The 19,440-nt window shown below is 48.1% G+C and overlaps 1 protein-coding gene across 28 annotated transcripts in view; it reads left to right on the forward strand.

The window, feature by feature from the left end:
* The first annotated feature begins 2,250 nt into the window (after nucleotides 1–2,250).
* Nucleotides 2,251–19,440, forward strand: part of NIN (ninein) — a 134,733-nt gene continuing 117,543 nt past the window's right edge. For 21 of the 28 annotated variants that reach the window (XR_014546965.1, XR_014546966.1, XR_014546967.1 and 18 more), the window contains exons 1-2: nucleotides 2,251–2,377; nucleotides 3,134–3,224. The gene's annotated coding sequence lies outside the window, so the exon portion shown is untranslated. Of the gene's footprint in view, nucleotides 2,378–2,983; nucleotides 3,225–3,735; nucleotides 3,862–19,440 lie in introns of those variants that run through there. The other 7 variants (XR_014546970.1, XM_083608860.1, XM_083608850.1 and 4 more) reach the window with 3 other exon arrangements.

Genomic DNA, 19,440 nt, shown 5'->3' on the forward strand with positions numbered 1-19,440 from the left:
GGCAAGTTAAACTTATGGAATATGCACAAATGGCGAAACTTATGGGAAGACTCAGAGACAAAGACAATACTAGAGGCTTTAAAAAAGACTGGGAATCGTTCATGCTGTATTTACAGAAATATTGTAAAGAAATGGACTCACTAGCAGGGTTTGAGTAAACACAATTCAGAAAACAAGAGTAAAGGTTGAGAAATAACAATATGGAAATTAATTAAATGTAAGATGTAATTGGGTGAAAATTTGGTACAAAAATGATAAGAATCTAAGAGCATTCAGCTAAGAGATGAAAAATAAGATAAAATTTAAGCAGAAGTAGCAAATTTTCATATAAAGAACCAGAAGGGGAAGTTGAGGGAAGTGAAGTCATGGGTTGGGGGAAGTTCTGTTTTATTTTATTTTATTATATATGATAATAATAAAAATAATAATAATACATTTTATTTATATCCCGCCCTCCCCAGCCGAAGCCGGGCTCAGAGCGGCTAACGTCAAATCCGTTGAAAGTTAAATTGTAAAATTCAATAAAAAATTATTACGAAGAAAAAGAAAAAATACCTCTACCACAGTAAACCCATTCCTTCGAAACAAACTAAGGAAAATTACCACAACACTAAACAGGTTCACACACACCATGCTCAAAGCATGGAAGGAAGAAGCAGGCGAACTGTCCTTAACCCCTTCCCCACTAATCCCCCTGGTTCACCACCCACTATTCCACCATGCAGCACAAAATCTCCAGATAAAAACCTGGCAAGCCAAAGGCCTACAAAAATAACAAACCCATATTGACACAAGAAATACAAAACAAACTAAAAAAAAAAAAAAGGTAAAGGACCCCGACAGTTAAGTCCAGTCGCAGACGACTCTGGGGTTGCGGCGCTCATCTCGCTTTATTGGCCGAGGGAGCCGGCGTTTGTCCGAAGACAGTTTTTCCGGGTCATGTGGCCAGCATGACTAAGCCGCTTCTGGCGAACCAGAGCAGCGCATGGAAACGCCGTTTCCCGCCGGAGCGGTACATATTTATCTACTTGCACTTTTTGGCATGCTTTCAAAATACAGGTGGCCCTGTGGTCTAAACCATTGAGCCTCTTGGTCTTGCCGATCAGAAGGTTGGTGGTTCGAATCCCCGTGACGGGGTGAGCTCCCGTTGCTCGGTCCCTGCTCCTGCCAACCTAGCAGTTCGAAAGCACGTCAAAGTGCAAGTAGATAAATAGCTACCACTCCGGCGGGAAGGTAAACGGTGTTTCCATGTGCTGCTCTGGTTTCGTGCCATATATATATATATATATATATAGAGAGAGAGAGAGAGAGAGAGAGAGGGGTAGTTATATAGTGGTACCTCAGGTTACAGATGCTTCAGGTTACAGACTCCGCTAACCTAGATATAGTACCTTGGGTTAAGAACTTTGCTTCAGGATGAGAACAGAAATTGTGCTCCGGCAGCGCGGCAGCAGCAGGAGGCCCCACTAGCTAAAGTGGTGCTTCAGGTTAAGAACAGTTTCAGGTTAAGAACGGACCTCCGGAACAAAGTTCTTAACCTGAGGTACCACTGTATGGGACAGTTGCATATTCCATCGTTGCCGGGGGTTGGACTAGATGATCCTCGGGGTCCCTTCTAACTCTTCAATTCTATTATTATTATTCTAAAAAAAGAAAGCTCCATGTTTCAAAGCGCCTGCCTGGGTGGGCACGCCCCCAGAAAACTAGCGATACGCTTTTCAATACAGATAGGTAGCCGTGTTGGTCTGCCATAGTCAAAACAAAAATTTTTTTTCCTTCCAGTAGCACCTTAAAGACCAACTAAGTTAGTTCTTGGTATGAGCTTTCGTGTGCATGCACACGAAAGCTCATACCAAGAACTAACTTAGTTGGTCTTTAAGGTGCTACTGGAAGGAAAAAAATTTTTTGCTTTTCAATATGTAATTAAATTTGCATTTTTAATAACTAAATACTAATCAAAAATAAATAATTTATTTTAATTAATTAATTAATTTAAAAAAATATTAATTTAAAAAGACTGATTCAACCAAACCTAAAACCTATTCCCCCCCCCTTAAAGATGTAGAATTAAACTGGTCCACATTTCAAGGCGGCAGCGGAGGATGCCGGCCGGGACCCTCCCCGAGCGGCCGCCTGAGGCCGCTGCCTCCCTCTGCCTGCCAGCCGGGCCCGCCCGCTGCTCCGCCGGCTCCGGGGTCGAGGGGAGGTCTCTGCCGGGCGGGCTCTCCTCCTCCTCCTCCTTCCCGGCCTGCTTCTGGCGCTCCGCCTCCTTCTCCCTGCGCCGTTGCTCGGCTCCGGCCATGGCGGGGGAACAGCGGCGGCGGCCGGGCTAAGCGATGCTCCCGGCGCCAAGGAGCCGCCCGGGACCTTGACGCAGGTAAGGCAGGCTCCGGAAGGCGCTGCGCTGCGCTGCCCGGCCGCTAGAGGGGGCTGGAGAGCAGGGGGGCAGAAGCGGGGCGCGGGGCGCAAGGGCTGGGGGGGGGACTCTTTTGAAGCAGGTGGACCCCCCCAAAAAACCCAGTCTTGTCTTTAAGGCAAAGTGGGGCGGGGATATTTGGAGAAGGGGGGGCTCTTGCTGTCATCGTGCATGCTCCGGGGGCGCTCCGGAGGGCAGGATCTACGGGGGCGGGGAGGCTGCTTGCTTGCAGAATAGCGGGGTTGGGGGTTGGGGGGGGCACTGGCCAAACAGGGGTGCGTTGCGGGGATGCTGAGATGCTCCGGTCACCGGAGAGGGGACCAGGAGGGCGGAGTGGGGGGGGTTCACCCTGGAGGAAGCTGTTGTGGGTTGGGGGGGGTGGTTGCTGATTGGGGGGGGGGCTGTCTTTCCAGAGATGGGGCTAGTCTGACGCAGTAGGGAGGGAAGGAAAGCACTCCGGGTCAGCCGCGTTCTCACGGGCGGTATACACGTTTCATAAATGTTACCGGGCATCAATGGGAGGGGGTTCCTTTGGTGGGGTGTTTGGGGAGGGGGAAGTCCTTCCGAGGGGGAGGGGCTGGAGGCGGGGCCGGGGAGGGGGAGGGGCGGCCCCTCCGCCCTGCAAACGCCGCGCGCGCTCCTCCTCCCCCCGCCGAGGACCCCCGAGCGCATCTGGGGTTGCTAACAAAAGCCGCTTTTGGGGGGCTCGGCTTGCAGGCTTGCAGAAAGCGGAGGCGGCTGGGGAAAGGGAGGAGGAAGAAGAGGGTGGCGAGCCATTCCGTGCCGTGCCGTGCCATTCCCTGGGCAGGTGAGTTGCTGTCTGTCTGTCTGTCCGTCCGTCTGTCTGATGGGTGGGTGGCATGGCTGGTCTTCCTTTGCAGCCAGGTCATTTGGGGTCACCCCCCCTTGCGGGAAGCTCTGGCCGGAGGGAGCCCCTCTCTCTCTCCCCGGGAATGGGGGGCTCCTGCGGGGCTGGGAGCCACTTTCCTTAGCGGCGGACTTTCGCTTTCTCCAGCCGGCTTTTGCATCCATCCCCCCCCCCCCGCAAGGATGTCTTCCCAGCACCTGCCTCCCACTTTCCCTTTCACGCGCTCCCTCTTCCCCACCGGCCTTTCACTCGCCTTGGACAATGGAGAGAGAGGGAGGGAAGAGGGGGGGGGTCTCGCCGGCTTCATTGTTTCTTGGCGAGCCAAAGGCTGCTCGCCCCCCGGCCTTGAAGGCAGAGAGAGAGAAGAACTAAGACCGGGAAATCCGTTCCCTTGCAAAGCCTGCTTTTGTTTTGGGTCTGGTTTTTGCAGAAAAAAAGTTTCGTGCCGGCGTTGGTTTGCATGCGCGGGCTAGAGGCGGTGCAGGATCCCTGGAAACTCGCGGGTCCTGTTGCTGAGGAGGGGGTTTCAGACGGGCAGGAGAATCTGGGATACTTCTCGCAAAAGCTCTCGCTTTAAGTAAGTCGGGAGGGAGCATCATCTGTTGTCTGGCAGTTCAGACTTGAATTCCTCCCAGGTTTAGAAGTGGCCAGGAAGACACTTGCTTCCAAGAGCTGAGGAGGGACTATTAAGGCTGTTAAGGTTTGCTTGGTGGTCCCCCAGAGTTTGAGCTACTGTGATTTATTTTAATTTCAACTGCCTGGAGCTGGAGTTGCTAAGTTAAAGGAGACCGGCTGCAGAAATGTGTATTGGTGTGAATTTGGCTTTTCCGGTATCCCACCTTCCTTGACAAACTAAATTTTTTAGAGGTTGCAACTTGAAGCAGATGTTTGCAGCTTCCTCATTCGACGCTCAATGTTTTGTCCATCTCTTCTGTGCTGGAAGGCTGCCGAACAAAAGGTTTTTCAGAAGGTACACGGTGGCAGGCTCGCCAATTACGTAATTGCTATCCCTGGACAAAAGTGGAGCTTGCAGGACAGGCAGGCTTGCTGTTTTATTATGAACGCCCCCCTCCCCGGCTGCTCCCTCCCCCCCCACAAAGCTTGATGCTCACCTTCACAATTCAGGGACAGGGATCCTTTATGAGGCCTTCGAACCGGCGATTCGGCGAGTTCTTGCCCCACGCAACCCATTTGTAATTTCCTTTCTCTTTTTGCAAAATAAAAACCGATGGGCACATTGTCTCTCCACCCCCCCCACGCCACTTCCTGATTAGCGGGTGGGCTTGTTGTTGAAAGACCCCTATTACAATGCTGGAGTGACTGAAATATTCAAGACACTGACTTGTGTTTGGAGGCTATGACCATAAATTTCTGATGCTTTCCATGCAACTCTTTCCCCCCTTCAAATTATTTTATTAATTTTCCAAATTTATAACAAACAAATAGAAAAAGAACAGACAAATAAACAAACATTTATCTTGACTGTAATAGTTCCACTTTTGTTAACATTGTGGCTGAGTTTCTGGCTGAGTTTCCATATAAATCATTGTAGCAGTTTTCCAAAACTATTTTCCCATAAAATTTACTTAGTCAATTAACATCTTTCTTTCTTTTCATTTTAACTTTAAACATATTATTCTGCAACATCACGTATTTAAATCCTAGGCCTTTCTGATATTCGCAAGTATTTCTATTTAAATAATCTTAAAATGTTTAGCTAAATAGTCTTTAAATTTCTTCCATTCCTCTTGGTACTCCTCCTCCTCCTTCTGGTCGCGGACTCTTCCGGTCAGGTCAGCCAGCTCCCAAAAGTCCATCATCTTCATCTGCCATTCCTCCACTGCTGGTACTTCTTGCGATTTCCAATTTTTGGCCAACAAAATTCCAGCTGCAGTTGTGGCCTGCTTTCCATGCAACTTTGTCCTTGGCTAATCTTCAGAGGAGCCCAGCCTGCTTCACAAATTCCCTTTGCCAACGGGAAAGGGTTTTTCTAAGGCTGGGATCCTAAACCTTGCTTGCCTGTGAGTAAGACCCATTGAATTCAGCAGTGCTTAACTGGAAACTCCCCCTTGGAACTGGGGAAGGCTGGTGGAGGGGGGCAGTTGCCGGCTGCAAGACTGACTTCCTCAGTCCCCCTTGAAGAGAGAGAGGTTTGAGTGCGCTGCAGAGCAATGGCCTGTTGTCACGGGTGCCTTTTCCTTTTGTGTCCCCATCTCCCATCAAGGGGCCTCCTCTGCCCCTCTTGCGATGAAGCGCTGTCTGCTCCACACTGCATTTGATTTATGAGACAAGAGGCTCGGCACACGGACCATTAAATTGACACCTCCTGGAAATGGATGGGAGGCAAAGTCAAGATCGCCCCCTCTTAGTCTTTATTTGTTTAGTGACCCCAGAGCCCAATGCTTTAAACTGCACAGAAACTGCCCCCTTACCATCCAGATTGGGACTCTGATGTGCAACCAAGCCAGGCGCTTGCGCTCAGCCTAACCTACCTCACAGGGTCGTTGTGACATTAAAGGGGAGGAGAGCTTACGGGTACCACTTTTGGGCTCCTTAGAGCAGGGCTTCCCAAACTTGAGTCTCCAGCTGTTTTTGGACTCCCATCAGAGTCCTGACCCCTGGTCCTGCTAGCTAGGGATGATGGGATTTGTAGTCCAACAACAGCTGGAGGTCCACGTTTGGGCCCAAGCCTTAGAGGAAAAGTGGGATGTGATTGTAATAGGACAGGTTTCTAAAAAGAACCAAGGAGCATCTTCAGTGCTGCTGTGTTCAAATCTGAGCACCAGAGGAAGGAAGTTTACATGTGCTGCCTATAGGACAAACGAGGTCTGCTGATGATTCATACTTCAAAATGTTGTGCTTGATTACTATTTGGGGTCTTCAAGGTCTAACCTTATGTGGGTGGAGCTGTTGTTGTTGAGTTGTTTAGTCGTGTCCGACTCTTCGTGACCCCCTGGACCACAGCACGCCAGGCACTCCTGCCTTCCACTGCCTCCCGCAGTTTGGTCAAACTCATGCTGGTAGCTTCAAGAACACTGTCCCACCATCTTGTCCTCTGTCGTCCCCTTCTCCTTGTGCCCTCCATCTTTCCCAACATCAGGGTCTTGTCCAGGGAGTCTTCTCTTCTTATGAGGTGGCCAAAGTCTTGGAGCCTCAGCATCAGGATCTGTCCTTCCAGTGAGCACTCAGGGCTGATTTCCTTCAGAATGGAGAGGTTTGATCTTCTTGCAGTCCATGGGACTCTCAAGAGTCTCCTCCAGCACCACAATTCAAAAGCATCCATTCTTCGGCGATCAGCCTTTTTTATGGTCCAGCTCTCACTTCCATACATCACTACTGGGAAAACCATAGCTTGAACTATACAGACCTTTATTGGCAAGGTGATGTCTCTAGGGGCATAGCAAGTCGGAGCAAGAGCCCATTTAGCTCAGTATAGCCCACCAGGCAAGTCCATCTCCCAAGAGACTGCGATCTACTCCCACTATAAAAAAACTAGCAGTGATCTACCCCTTCTCATTGCCAAGAGTTGTTGATCTTTTGGGGAGGGTGACCCAGAGTTGTTGAGCTTCTCTGGGGGGTCGATCACGAGCACCCCGGAGATCCAGCGATCTACCTGGAATACCCCCGTGATCTACCGGTAGATCGCAATCTACCTGTTGTACATGCCTGCACTGACTGGCAGCAGCTCTCCAAGGTTTCAGACAGAGGATATTCCCCCTCCCCAGCCATTCCTACCTGGAGATGCTGAGAGTTCGTTTTCTCCCCCCCCCCCAGCCGTTTCCTCCCATGTGAGTAGGATGTAAGGTTATCAACTGACCGGAATAATCATAATAAAAAACCTTGGCCCAACTTGTCCCTGTGATTTTAACAGCAGCTTGATCTGTCGAGATTGACAGCTTTTCACAGCCCAGGAGAGGGAATCTAGCTGCTGCTTGTCGGACAGGTGTGGCAGTTCATAGAAGGGTGACAGCTTTTGCAAGGCAGGTGAGGTGTTTGGTTTCTGAACTGAGTCCTATGCCAAAAGAAGCGAGGGGACTTTTTCCTTATTCCAAGTAAGACAGTGGCTCCATCTGGCTCAATATTGCCTACACTGGCTGGCAGAGGCTCTCCAGGGTTTCAGGCAGGGGGCCTTCCCAGCCCTTCTTGGAGATGCCAGGTAGATCTAACCACTGAACAACGTCCTTGTAGGGCAGGCATAGGCAAACTCGGCCCTCCAGATGTTTTGGACTACAACTCCCATCATCCCTAGCTAACAGGACCAGTGGTCAGGGATGGTGGGAACTGTAGTCTCAAAAACATCTGGAGGGCCTATTTGCCTATGCCTGTGGTAGGGCATATAAAATTTATTTATATACCACCGTGCCATAAAATATATGAGCAGTTTACAGCAGTGAAACGTAAAAAACATAAAGAAATTAAAAGCTTTCAATTAACAATTGTGGAAAGATTTATTCTCTCAATGGCCTGTGTAGGCCTGGTGGAATGGAAATGTTTTCACCAGAAGTTTAGACTCGCTGACTGTCTAGTGCCAGAGTGTTGTGGGCCAACACAGAGCCTATGAACCTCAGAAGCTGCCATGGGGGCTCTGATCTGCCTCCCCAGTTGAAGGCAGCGATGCTTTTGAATACCAGTTGCTGGAAACCACAGGAAGGGCGTGTTGCTCTTGTGATCGGATCCTGGTTTCCTACAGGCATCTAGCTGGCCAGTGTGAGAACTGTATGCTGGACTAGATGGGCCACTGGCCTGATCCTGAAGGCTCTACTTAGGTTCTAATAGTTGGACCATAAGGGGCCCATATAGCTAAGTGTTGCTGTTGTTGAGTCGTTTAGTCGTGTCCAACTCTTCGTGACCCCCTGGACCAGAGCACGCCAGGCACTCCTGTCTTCCACTGCCTCCCGCAGTTTGGTCAAACTCATGCTGGTAACTCCGAGAACACTGCCCCACCATCTCGTCCTCTGCCGTCCCCTTCTCCTTGCGCCCTCCATCTTTCCCAACATCAGGGTCTTTTCCAGGGAGTCTTCTCTTCTCATGAGGTGGCCAAAGTCTTGGAGCCTCAGCTTCAGGATCTGTCCTTCCAGTGAGCACTCAGGGCTGATTTCCTTCAGAATGGAGAGGTTTGATCTTCTTGCAGTCCATGGGACTCTCAAGAGTCTCCTCCAGCACCATCATTCAAAAGCATCCATTCTTCGGCAATCAGCCTTCTTGATGGTCCAGCTCTCACTTCCATACATCACTACTGGGAAAACCATAGCTTGAACTATACGGACCTTTGTTGGCAAGGTGATGTCTCTGCTTTTTAAGATGCTGTCTAGGTTTATCATTGCTTTTCTCCCAAGAAGCAGGCGTATTTTAATTTCGTGGCTGCTGTCACCATCTGCAGTGATCATGGAGCCCAAGAAGCTCTCTGTGGTAGCTTATCTTAAAGTTTTAAGTGTCTATACGCTTATTGCATTTATAAATTTCAAATTTATTGTTGTACATTGTTTTAAATGTTTGTTTTCCTTCTGGGATTGTATCCCTAAGTGTGTTTTATAAGCTGGTCTCCTACGGTAATAAATTATCTCTCTATCTATCTACCTACCCTGACTGGCGGCAGCTGTTCAGGGTTTCAGATGGGGACATTCCCAGCCTTGCCTGGAGAAGGCAGGAATCGAACGCAGGACTTTCTAATAGAGCTGACACTGCTGTTAATTCTGTGTGACATTTGTATGTGTATCTTGGAAGGTTGGCAGAGTCTTGTCCGAATGCATGACTTCAGAGTAGACCTATATGCAAGCCAGCCCCGGAAGTGATTTGGGGTCCTCCCCACCCCCCAAAAGCCATCGGCACAAAAGGCTGCAACCTTGATACCTGCTTCCTGAGAGTTCTGTTTCCTCGTGACACCCGACTGCTCAATTAAGAGGTTGTTAATTGCCTGACTACTTGACGATTAATCAATCCCTAACACCTGCAGCCTGGGAAGTAATTGAGAGCAGTGGGAAATATGAAGGAGCTGTGTGCTCCTCCGTCTTCGCTCTGGGCTCCAGTTCCTTTGAAGAACTGCTCCCTTCCAGAGTCATCATTCAGTCCCAGCATGGCCTGGGCGCCCCATAGAAAGAGTCTGCATTAAATAATGTTTAAATTTGTAGTCTGGGGATGTGGGCTTTGGGAAAGCCAAGCCGCAGTGAAGTCCTGGAAGGACGAAACGGATTTATTCCAAGTTCAGCGAAGGTGCTTTGGGGTGGCTTGCGTGGAAGCATCCCTTTGTGATAATCCCCCTGCATGCGAAGAGCTAGCAAGTCAGGGAAGGACCTGATGATCTAGCTTTCTGCATGCAGGGAGGTTCAGAAGCTGGAATGTGTGCAGAGGAGGGCAGCCAAGATGATCACAGGCAGTGTCAGCTAAACAAGCTATAGCTTAGGGCCCCACTCTCTTGCCCCCCCCCCAAAAATATACTTCTTCTTAATTGTATTTCACTATTAATGTACATCTTCTTAATTGTATTTCAGTTCAACAATTACTTTGATAAAATACATATTTTGTTATGTGCAAATGGCTTTAGATACCTGTTAGGTCCATAAATTACCGTATACCATATATTCAACACAAAAAACAGCGACAATTTGTTGTTGACAAAGGGCAGCTGGACATAGAAAGGGCCCCAGTACCTGCAGGAGCTTAGGGCCTGCCTCATCAAACCTAAATCCGGCCCTGATCATGGGTCTGGAAACCAAGGAAGGGTTGAGGAAAAGAGCAGACTGAGACAGGATGTTGTTGTTGTTTAGTCGTTTAGTCGTGACCCCCTGGACCAGAGCACGCCAGGCACTCCTGTCCTCCACTGCCTCCCGCAGTTTGGTCAGACTCATGCTGGTAGCTTCGAGAACACTGTCCAACCATCTTGTCCTCCGTCGTCCCCTTCTCCTTGTGCCCTCCAACATCAGGGTCTTTTCCAGGGAGTCTTCTCTTCTCATGAGGTGGCCAAAGTCTTGGAGCCTCAGCTTCAGGATCTGTCCTTCCAGTGAGCACTCAGGGCTGATTTCCTTCAGAATGGAGAGGTTGGATCTTCTTGCAGTCCATGGGACTCTCAAGAGTCTCCTCCAGCACCATAATTCAGGATAGACATCTTCAAAAATCTGAAGGACTACTACATGGAAGGTGGAACAAGCTTGTATTCTGCGTCTCCAGAGGGTAGGATCCGAACCGGTGGGTCCAAATGAAAAGAAAAGAAATGCTGACCAAATATTAGGATGAACTTCCTGATAGCAAGAGTTCTGTACCTGTCTTGGCTCCTGGAGATGATTCTAATAGAGGGAGAGATTTAACCCTCGTTTACAGGGAGAGCCCGTCTCTTGGTCATAAGCCCTGAAATGTTCCATAACTCAGTGGTCCAGCCTTTGCTGGGTATAAAGAAGGTCAGTCCAATATTGCATCTTCATATAGGGAATATCGCCTGGAGAGCTGCTGCCAGCCAGTGTTGGCCATACTGAGCTTGAGGGACCCCAGCGGTTCAGTGCTGCAAAAGGCAGCTTCCTGTGTTCCTATAAAAGCAGCACCAGGAGCCTGGATAGCTCAGCTGGTTGGAGCATGGCGCTGATCATGCCAAGGTTATAGGTTTGATCCCTTCGTAATACTGCATTTCAGCGGGTTGGACTAGATGACCCTCGGGGTCTCTTCCAAGACTTCAGTTCTATGGTTCTGTGAACTGAGGCCTGGAAGCAAGCCAGGTGAAATTTTCCAATCTAATCTCTTAGTATGCATTTCTTATTTTCCCTGTTACATTTAAAACTCATAACCAATATCTCTATTCTTTATCTACTTCGTAGCACTTCATATATTTCTCCTTACAAAACTTCTTGTAGTCCTACTAGCGTAATTTGTTGATTACAGTTGCTCTTCAAATAATTCATATACGTCTTCCAATCTTCAGTAAATCTCTGGTCCCGCAGGTTTCGAATCCTTCCTGTCATTTTGTCCAATTCTGCATAGTCCATTATTTTCGTCTGCCATTCTTCTTTCGTCTGAATTTCTTCTTGTTTCCATTTCTGGGCTAACAATACTCTTGCCGCAGTTGTTGCATATAAAAACAATCTAACATCTTGCCTATTCATGTCCTGACCTATAATACCAAGTGAAAATGCTTTTGGTGTTTTTTTCTAAATGTATATTTCAACATCTCTTTCATCTCATTATATATCATTTCCCAGAAGTTCTTCACTTTTTTACATTCCCATCTTCTGGGCATCTCGATCACTTATTTATGACTGAACAGACTAGAAATGCCTTCTTTGCTTTGCGTTTAACATTTTACCGCTCTTACCCCTATTTCACATGAGTTTGTATTTACGATTCTGAGCCATTGCAAGTTGCAAAATAGCCACTTATTAATAATAGCTGCTATCGCTGGATCAAGCTCAACATCAGTGTTGTCGAATTAATTAAACTACATAGTCTCAATTGGATTTTGAATAAATGTGCAGTTAATGGTGACTCTTTTCAATTTTGTTGTGCTATTATCTTCCGTAGTGGAGTGTGCAAACCACTATTCCGAATCACGCTTTTTATAGGGTAGACTCCCCATATCATCTAGGAAGTGGGGTGCCATTTTCCTTCTGAGTAAAACGCAGGGGGTCGGGTGGCTGCCGTGTTCCAGAAGCTAGTCCTCATTAATAATAATAATGTAATAATAATTTATTACTTATATCCCGCCCATCTGGCTAGGTCTCCCCAGTCACTCTGGGCAGCTTCCATCAGGAGATTAAAAATACATTAAAACGTCAGTCATTAAAAAAACTTCCCTAAACATTAAGCTGTTTCTTCCTTGCTTCACCTGAATCTATGCCCACCCACTAACCCCTGTGCTCAGTTCCACATATGGGATGAATTGGGCTCTTGCCCAGGAAAATGTCCAATGCCAGTGCTGTTTTGTACCCTTGAAACTCTCTGATAGTCCCTTGAACAAAAGCCGGCATGTCGGCCTGAGCTCTCTGTCCCTCTCCTCCTTCTCCTCCTCCTCTTCCCACCCGCTGCGATAACCATGTTTTGTTTGCAAGCGTCCTCTCTAAAGGATTGGTTTGTGATGAGCTAATGCCATTATTCTTAGGAGGCCTCATTAAGTTCACCTGCATGTGGAGCTTGAGATCTTCCCGTTTTGAGTCCGAGGCCCAAAGGTGCAAGAATCGTAGAATTGTAAGAGTTGGAAGGGACCCGGAGGGTCATCCAGTCCAACCCTCTGCAATGCAGGAATCTCAACACGGGGTCCCTCGTCCAATTTGAAACCAGACCAGACCCTGCTTAGCTTTGCAATGTGCTAGCAGTTCTATTGCTGCAAGAGGACATGTGCTTTGCAAGCTGCCTTCATCTGAGTCAGATCATTTACAGTCTCAAAGCTCTAACACTGTATCATAACAGATGGTGTAGGCCAGGGGTCAGCATACTTTTCCAGCAGGGGGCCAATCCACTGTCCCTCAGACTTTGTGGGGGGGCCAGACTTTATATATATTTTTTTAAATGAACAAATTCCTATGCCCCACAAATAAGCCAGAGATGCATTTTAAATAAAAGCACATACAGTGGTACCTTGGGTTAAGTACTTAATTCATTCCAGAGGTCCGTTCTTAACCTGAAACTGTTCTTAACCTGAAGCACCACTTTAGCTAATGGGGCCTCCCGCTGCCGTTGCACCGCCGGAGAACAATTTCTGTTCTCATCCTGAAGCAAAGTTCTTAACCTGAGGTAATATTTCTGGGTTAGCGGAGTCTGTAACCTGAAGCGTATGTAACCTGAAGCGTATGTAACCTGAGGTACCACTGTATTCTACTCATGTAAAAACACCAGGCAGGCCCCACAAATAACCCAGAGATGCATTTTAAATAAAAGGACACATTCTACTCATGTAAAAACATGCTGGTTCCCACACCGTCCGCGGGCCGGATTGAGAAGGCGATTGGGCTGGATCCGGCCCCCAGGCCTTAGTTTGCCTACCCATGGTGTAGGCCTTGGAATATTAATTGTCATTTCCGTTGGACTCTATAGCCTACCATGGTATCTCAACTAGCAAACCAAGATTTGCAGCCCAAAGGCACTAAAGGCAGCCCTGTTTAGGGGAGCTTTTAATGTTGAATAGGTTATCGTATTTTAGTGTTTTGCTGGAAGCCGCCCGGAGTGGCTGGGGGGACCCAGCCAGATGGGCGTGGTTAAATAATAAATAATTATTATTATTATTTGGTGGGTTTCACAACCGGAGTGTTTCATTACACATCCGACACCTGTTACGTTTTTCCACCTCAAGTTAAGACTTGAGACAAACTTCATTCTCACCTGTCAAAACTATTCCCGCCCCCACCCCCCGGATCAGAGTTTATAAGAGAGGGAAGGAGCTTGGCCTCAGGTAGATTATTATTCTTATATTTATTTATATTCCACTCCCCCCCCCCTGACAGATCAGCAAATAAGTAAATGATGAGAGCCAAACTAGGCAGTGATAGTCTGTGGTCCAGAAGTGCTCAAATGCTGGCTGCTGTGCCAGTTCAGGTTGGCCACTCATGCCATAAGACATGGGTGGAAAACCTTGTGCCCAGGGGACAAATGTGCCCCTCCGTGCCTCTTTTCCTGGCCCTTGAGGCTCTCCCTTAGGCAACATGTCTCACCCATCTCGCTTCACATGTTGGGTGCTTTTGCCTGGTTCAGGAGTGTCCTTGAACTCTGCCTCATGATAGAGTTACAAGCTTGGTGGATCAGGGGAATCCTGTGGACATAGTGTATCTTGATTTCAGTAGGGCTTTTGACAAAGTCGCCCTTGAAATTATGGCAAGGAAGCTGGTAAAATGTGGGTTGGACATGTGTGTGGTTTGGAAGCTGCACGGTCAGGGAAAAAACAATGCTGTCCAGGGTTGTAAAGACTGCGGAGAGAATAACTGGGTGCACTCTTCCCACCTTGGATCAAATCTATGCTTCCAGGTGCCATAAGAAAGCTGCAGAGATAGCGCAGGATAGTGCACACCCCGGAAATGATCTCTTCCAGCTTCTGCCTTCTGGAAGAAGGTACAGGGTTATAAAGACTAGGACTAGCCGCCTGAGAAACAGTTTCTATCCAAATGTGATTTTGATTTTAAACGCAGAGTAAGGTAGTCTCTATGGGAGTATATTGTATTTAATTATCATAGAATCCTAGAGTTGGAAGAGACCACAAGGGCCATCGAGTCCAACCCCCTGCCAAGCAGGAAACACCATCAGAGCACTCCTGACATATGGTTGTCAAGCCTCTGCTTAAAGACCTCCAAAGAAGGAGACTCCACCACACTCCTTGGCAGCAAATTCCACTGTCAAACAGCTCTTACTGTCAGGAAGTTCTTCCTAATGTTTAGGTGGAATCTTCTTTCTTGTAGTTTGGATCCATTGCTCCGTGTCCGCTTCTCTGGAGCAGCAGAAAACAACCTTTCTGCCTCCTCTATGTGACATCCTTTTATATATTTGAACATGGCTATCATATCACCCCTTAACCTCCTCTTCTCCAGGCTAAACATGCCCAGCTCCCTTAGCCGTTCCTCATAAGGCATCGTTTCCAGGCCTTTGACCATTTTGGTTGCCCTCCTCTGGACACGTTCCAGTTTGTCAGTGTCCTTCTTGAACTGTGGTGCCCAGAACTGGACACAGTACTCCAGGTGAGGTCTGACCAGAGCAGAATTATGGGGTATCAGAGTTTTTAGGGGGCTAACCAGCCTGGGATAGTAGGCTTGTTGGTTTCTGAATGTCTGATGTAGATTTTTTCAATTTCGTTGTTCTGTATGGGACAATGACAATAAAGATTATTGTATCGTATCGTAACTGTAAGGTGGATTTGTAGCTGGTTGATTGACCGAACCCAAAGAGTACTCATTCATGGTTCCTCATCATCCTGGAAAAAAGCGTCAAGTGGGGTGCCACAGGGTTCTGTCCTGGGCCCCTTGTTGTTCAACGTCTTTATAAATGACAGATGAAGGAATTGAGGGGATGCTCATCCAATTTGCTGATGACACCAAATTGGGAGAGGTAGCCAGTGCTGCAGAAGACAGAATAGGGATTCAAGATGACCTTAACAGATTTGAAAACTGGTCCCTTCCAACTCTCCAGGTCTAGGAATATGTTTGCTCCCTTTTCTTAATGAAGCAAAGTGCCGCATCTCCTTCTTCCGTTGCCTAGAAACCTGGTGTTTCCCTAATACCTTTCCACCAGAGCGTGGGAGTAAGAGGCAGTCTTAAAATAGCCACCAGCCTTACGGTCAAGCGAGCAGATCTTGCAAGGCTTTCCTTGCTGAGCCATCTGTTCCAACTTAAAAAAAAAGAGAGACCAACTTGGGGAGAATTAAAGTCACGACACGGACACCAGGTTGTGCATGAATGGAAGGGGGGTGGCACTGCGTTAGCGGGGTCTGGGAGGTCCGGACGAATTTCTCTCCCAGATATCCGTGACTCTCTTTTTGAAGATCCAGCAGCGCAGGCCAGCAGGAGCAAGCCTTGAAAGGGGCCGGATCTGTGCAAGAGCACCTGGTGCAGATTTGACCGGACTCGGCCGCTCCCCGCTCTGCCAGCTGTGGCTAAGGGCTGGTCATGCCTGGCCTATTATTGCATCTCTGGATGGGGAGCAATTGAGCAGACGGCAAAGCAGTCCAGGCATTCCAGCCGCGCTCTCAGCTGCCCGGCCATCTGGAGGGGAGATGAAAAGGCCCACGTCGAAACGCTGCCTTTTGTTTTGGTGATTTGGAGCCCCCTCACTTTCCCCCGGCTCTTTGACATCTCTTCCTCAACCTCCTCCAAATCTCCCAGGTGCGTTTTTCAAAAGCTGAGTCGAAACGTGGTTTATATTATTACTGTGATTACCACTGCTACTAATGCAACTCCAGGCTGCGTCAACAGAAGTCGCGGGTCCAGCTCAAGGGAAGTAACCAAGGGAGACGGTAGACTCGCCTTCCATGGAGGATTTTAAGATGCTTGGATGGCCATCTGGCATGGATGCTTGAGCTGAGATGCCTGCATGGCAGGGGGTTGGACTAAATGACCCTCCGGGGTCACTTCCAACTCTACAATTCTATGATTTGATAGTCCCACTTGATTCTGCCTTGGTCAGACCACACCTGGAGTCGTGTGTCCGGTTCTGGGTGCCGCAGTTTAGGAAGGATATTGACAAGTTGTAAGGTGTGCAGAGGAGGGCGACCAAGATGATCAAGGGTCTGGAAACCAAGCCTTATGTGGGAATGTTCAGGGATGCAGGAGATGATATATTGTTTGATTATAGCCTTTCCAACTTGTGTTAACAAGTTCACAATTTTAGCAGAGTAACATTCTCCCTTTTTAAACTCACAGTGGATGCGTTTGCTCAGGCTCGCTAAAGCCTCTATAATAACTGTTCTGGTATTTCCCCCTTATTCCCTCATAAAAGATAAGACATGACACAGTATTCTATAAAAGTATAAAAAAGAGTTTACTCAATTCACATTCTGTTCACAATCGGATCCCAGAAGGTAGACTTAGCCTAGAAAAGTTACATACACCTGGAAACTGTCTCATAAGGAGACCATCCCTTTGTCCTCTCTTGGCTGGAGGCCAAGAGAGCATCTTTGGCTAAGCAGATGTTGCTTCTTCGATGAAAGTAGTCACAGAGAGAGATGGCTGCCCTGCCCTGTGCTTTTCTCATTACCTGCACAGGTGAGGCCACGCCCACCTCTAGTCACATGCAGAGGAAGTCTGTCCCAGCCCAAAAGGAAACAGGAAGTTCACCTGCTGGCTGGACAAACATTCCTCCCCATGTGTAAATGTGTTCACTCTAGGAATGTTGTACTTGGCTGCTCTTGTGTTTCACATCCCACACCTTATGAGGAATGATTGAAGGAGCTGGGTATGTTTAGCCTGGGAAAGAGGAGAAAGGATAGCCATTTTCAAATACCTCAAGGGTTGCCCCATGGAAGAGGGAGCAAGCTTGTTTTCTCCTGCTCCAGAGGTTAGGACCCAAACCAACAGATTCAAATGACAAGAAAGGAGATTCTGACGAAACATTAGGAAGAGCTTTCTGGGGCGAGGGCTGTGCAACGGTGGAACAGATTCTTTTGCAAGGTGGAGGCCTCTCCTTCACTGGAGGTTTTCGAACAAAGGTTCGATGGCCACCTGTCCGGTTTTCTTTAGCTGCGATTCCTGCATTTCAGGGGGTTGGACTAGATGACCCTTGGGTCCCCTTCCAGCAATACCATTCTATGATTTCTTTCCTGATATCGCTGCCTCTTTCCCCTCCTCCTCCAAATCATCCTTAAATACAGCTAGGGATGTCTGTATCAAAACTAGCAAAGCTATATCAAACCATGGTTTAGGATTCCAGTTTGCAAATGGGTTCAGACATTATACTAAGCTTGAGTGAAGCTTCCCGATCTTGTCCGAATTCACACAGAAGGAAGTGGCTAATAATAATAATAATAATAATTTATTATTTATAGCCCGCTCATCTGGCTGGGCTTCCCCAGCCACTCTGGGCGGCTTCCAAAAAAATATTAAAATACTGTAATACATCAAATATTAAAAGCTTCCCTAAACAGGGCTGCCTTCAGATGTCTTTTAAAGATAGGATATAGCTGCTTATTTCCTTCACATCTGACGGGAGGGTGTTCCACAGTGTGGGCACCACCACCAAGAAGGCCCTCTGCCTGGTTCCCTGTAACCTCACTTCTCGCAGGGAGGGAACCACCAGAAGGCCCTCGGCGCTGGACCTCAGTGTCTGGGTAGAACGATGGAGGTGGAGACGCTCCTTCAGATATACTGGACCGAGGCTGTTTAGGGCTTTAAAGGTCAGCACCAATACTTCGAATTGTGCTCGGAAACGTACTGGGAGCCAATGTAGGTCTTTTAAGACTGGTGTTATGTGGTCTCGGCGGCCGCTCCCAGTCACCAGTCTAGCTGCTGCGTTCTGCATTAGTTGTAGTTTCCGGGTCACCTTCAAAGGTAGCCCCACGTAGAGCGCATTGCAGTAGTCCAAGCGAGAGATAACCAGAGCATGCACCACTCTGGCGAGACAGTCCGCGGGCAGATAGGGTCTCATCCTGCGTACCAGATGGAGCTGGTAAACAACTGCCCTGGACACAGAATTGACCTGCGCCTCCATGGACAGATGTGAGTCCAGAATGACTCCCGGGCTGCGCACCTGGTCCTTCAGGGGCACAGTGACCCCATTCAGGACCAGGGAGTCCTCCACATTCAGGACCAAGGAATCCTAATAAAGTGAGGAACCTGCATTTAGTCAGAGGTCTGCATACTCTGTTTAATCTAAACTGTAAGTCACCTTGGGGGGAACATTTGGGTCAAAATGGCTCATAAATAACCTTATAAAACAAATTCACCCTTCCAGGGTTTGCTGGATGAATCCGTGGGACTTGGGACAAGACCTTAAGCTGCAGAAGACCATCCTTTGTTGCTCAGGCAAAGGGGGAGGACCTGAGTCCTAGTATTTATTCCATTACTTGCAAGCCAGAGCCTTCCTGTTCGTGTTAATGGCCTGTATATATCATTGCATCTCCAGGGGTGGCTGAGAATGATTCCTGTCCGACTTCATCTGCCAGTCTGTGTAAACTGAGCTAAGTGGACCTTTGGCCTGACTCTGTACAAGGCAGGTTCCGGTACCCCTAATGTGAACGCTGCAAAAACCGCAAGATAGGTCCCTGCCCCAGAGGCGCTTACAGTCTGAGTTTTATTGCAAGGAATGTGGCCTGGGGATTGTTGCCAAAGGCTTTGTGGGAAATGGGAAGGGCTCCTTGAGAAGGGGTTTGAAGGAAAGCGGGGAGGTGGCATCACCTAGGTGTAGGGGGGGCAATGCAGACCCCCCCCCGCCTGCCAGCTATATTGCTTTCTGTGGCGCCTGGTTTAAAAATACAGCAGTCACTATGTTCCAATGAAGGCTTTTCATGGCTCTAGTCCTGGTTGAGTAACAGACCAGTACCAGAAAGGCAGTGGGGATCATATCCCTTTGCACTCCTGCTTTGCTTAGAAATAATTAACTTTGACAAATGCACCTCCTTTTTTTCCTTTTCCTTTCTAAAAATGTTGATCCTGAGCAGGTTTTCCTCCCACGCTCACTCCCCGCTGGTGAAAGTCCTTCTATCTCGTTTTACCTGTTCGTGGATAACCAGAGATTATCTGGGATTTAAAAGGGGTAAAGCAAAATA

The sequence above is a fragment of the Podarcis filfolensis genome (genome assembly GCF_964270895.1).
Source record: "Podarcis filfolensis genome assembly, chromosome: 1".
In the NCBI taxonomy this organism is placed as follows: Eukaryota; Metazoa; Chordata; class Lepidosauria; order Squamata; family Lacertidae; genus Podarcis; species Podarcis filfolensis.